Source organism: Hipposideros armiger, unplaced genomic scaffold (assembly GCF_001890085.2).
Source record: "Hipposideros armiger isolate ML-2016 unplaced genomic scaffold, ASM189008v1 scaffold_746, whole genome shotgun sequence".
Classification (NCBI taxonomy): Eukaryota; Metazoa; Chordata; class Mammalia; order Chiroptera; family Hipposideridae; genus Hipposideros; species Hipposideros armiger.
This window is the reverse complement of record NW_017732096.1, coordinates 689463-692627: the sequence shown is the minus strand read 5'-3', so window position 1 is coordinate 692627 and position 3165 is coordinate 689463. Positions and strand designations below refer to the sequence as shown.

At 40.0% G+C, this 3165-nt stretch overlaps 1 pseudogene; it reads right to left on the bottom strand.

Annotated features, from left to right (window-relative positions):
• Positions 1-1392: 1392 nt before the first annotated feature.
• Positions 1393-1786, bottom strand: LOC109373849 (transcription elongation factor B polypeptide 1 pseudogene; annotated as a pseudogene).
• Between the last annotated feature and the right edge of the window lie 1379 nt (positions 1787-3165).

Sequence of the window (3165 nt, the reverse complement as noted above, 5' to 3'; positions counted from 1 at the left end):
ATTATGGGTATCCTATTTTGGGGAACATATTTTAATTAATAGAAGATAATTTATATACTATATCAAAGTGCGTTAGAAGATTTGCATTGCATCTCTCCATGTTTATCATATTAAGACTTTTTTTTTTAATTGGGGGATGGGAACAGCGTTGGGGAATTGGGGAAGGGGAACAGACAAGTTGCTGTCGTTTTGTTCTTCATTCTAGTTGTGGAGGACGTTGCTTCACTGGCCCAAGTTGGCACCATCATTGCGCTCTTCCCGGGAGAGGCAGATCAGTCGCCGGCTTCTGGACGGCCACTCACAGCAGCTGCTGGCCGCTCACGCTGGCTGCTGGCTACACACCGTAGCCCATGGCAACTCACTGCAGCAGTGGCTGCAGCCTACGCCTTCGCTGGCGACTCACAGCAGCCCAGCTCCAGGTAGAGCTGTTGTTCAGCATCTTAGCTGTAGAGGGCAGTGTCACTGGCCCTCATATGTGGGATCCGAACTGGGGCTCTCTGGCCTCCCAAGCCAGTTCTTAACCACTGCGCCACTCGGCTGGCCCCAGAAAAGTCTAGCTTTTAAGACCTGGATTAAGTTCAGAGTGAGTCTTTTAAAACAATTAAATAATCAAAAGTGTAATCACAATAAGAGACTATGTAAAAATAATGAATATTACAAAGGAAGTACAGTACCTTGGATTGGCCAAAATGTACAGTGCACATGAAATCAAGTTCATGTAGTTTACTGGTTGACCACGTGGCTACAGTTCAAAAAATCAGTGCTCCAAAAGCTGTACCTAGTAATCATCCAAAATTGCTTTTAAATGAAGTTCTTAAATTGTAGCAATAAGCAAAAAGACAAGATACACTTAAGCAATACTGCAGTTCATCAAAAGACATATAAGAAATTTCAACTCTTATGTCTTTGACAGTTATAAACATCAATATTTGACTGTTATAAACATGTTTATAATGAAATTATTTGCATAACTCTAGCAATGCTAATGACAGCTTTAAAATCAGAATAGGTTTTTAAAAAATACTAAAAACATAAAAATACATAACCCCATTATTTACCTGTGAAACATGTTCATTTATGCCTAAATTTCAGCATTTATTGTATCACCACCACTATAATTTAAAAAATCACATCCAAAGGATAGGGCAGAACTATCTACAAACTGGCATATTTTTTTATTTCTCAATTTGTGAAAATGTCCTTAATTTGTTGATGTAGCAAACAAATTTCAACTCTGATTGCTATGCAAAAGAACAGAAGATAACCTGCACTGCAATGAACTTCAAATTTCAAGTGCACACAGGCAACATGCTATATATGAAAAAAATTGCTAACTGAACTACAGGTATTAAATACTAAAAAAAGTTAACAGTTCACTATAATTTATTTTATTTAACAATCTAGGAAGTTCTCAGCCATCAACAATTCCAGTGCAATTTCAGGTGCAATTGGGATTCAGGAATCTCCATGGAGATGTTAGTGTAGTGAACCTTGTAAGTAAAACACATGCATACTTTTGATAGCACATGTGAAAGGATCTCTCTAAAATTGACTTCATTAGTTTCATTCTCAGCAAACTGACCTGGGCCACTCAACATGGCTTTTATTGTTCCTGATGTTAATGAATGTTCTCTTTTTACAAGAAACTTAATGACCATCTGAAGATATCAATTTGACATACATGGTATCAGGGCCTTCACAGCCACCATAGGTTTTCTCTTCTCCATCCATTATGTTCTTATGAAATTCTGCTTTGCTTCCACAGGAAGTTTAATAGTTTCTCGTTAGCCCAGCAGCCACTGCAGCCACTGCAGCCACTGCAGCCACTGCAGCCACTGCAGCCACTGCAGCCACTGCAGCCACTGCACTGGGTCCCCGCGCACTGCCACAGCCAGGAGTTTTAATATTATTCTGTAGGCTAGTGTTTCCCAAATTTGCCTTATCAAAAACATCATAAAATAATTGTTAAAAAAACATGCATATCTGGAACCCTTCTCTGGAGACCCTGATACTTAAGTATAGGACAGTCCCAGGAATCTCTATTTTAACTAAATATAGGAAAGTCGAAAAAGGAAAAACTCTAGAAACAAATTTTAATTTAACTTTACCACTTACTAGATATAAGATCCTCAGAAAAATGCATAACCTTCTTGAGTCTCATCTTTAAAATGTGGGAAATGACCTCTATCTTGCAGGGCTACTACGGGAAAGTGACAGGATTCAGGGCAGTGTCTGGCATACAGTACACAGCCAATAGTAGTAGCTATTAATGCTAATTTTGCTGTTATTATCCCCACTATTGATCATGGCCTCTCTCTTCCTAGACTGATACAATAACTTTCCAACAGGTCTTGCCTCCAGCATCATCCTGAGCACAGCAGCAAGAGGTTATGCAGGCATCAGAAATGATGGACCGGGAGTGAAGGGTGGGGATGGAGGTCAGTAAAATGACTGAGTTAACCCAGAGTGCCCAAGTCGGGGAACAGAATTCTGAAGAATTCACACATGCTTCTAAGAACAGAGTCAGGGAACTAATGACAATCCAAAAGGGATAGTTCATAGACCCAGTGAGGCAAAGGGACTTCAGAGAGAGAACCAAAGAAGCCCTTATACAACCTGATAAAGGCAGAGGGGGAGTGAAAGCACAGACCACATCTTTCTGCCCATGCAGTCCCTCAAGTAAAAGACCTCTAAGCGCTAGGGTGAAGGGAAAATATGAGATTCACATGGGGGCTTAGATTGGAGTTTTGAATTGAATGAGACTATGTTTTGCAAACAACCAAAAGGCATAGAACCTTCCTAAGATGATCTTACGTAGAAAAGGGAAATTTAATTTGGCATCACTGAAGTCAGATTTTTTTTTGAAAAAACGTTTTCTGAAAAAAAATTTAGGCTTATGCCCCTTCAAGTTTGAACTGTTCAAGAATCTGTTTAAGAAGAATGATGCCATCAGAGATGGCATGCATGTCTCTGGCATTGGACAGGAAGTAGTGCTGTTACCAGAAAAAGAAATGCAGCAGCCCAGGTTTGGACATGGAGGTTTTGTTGTCCACTGCCTGAAGACATTAGCTGAAGCATTGTCAAAGGATGTGAAGGCTTAGGGAGAGTAGACTGGAGGATGATCAAGAACAGTCAAAGGGGAAAAAGTCAACATAGGCAACAGAA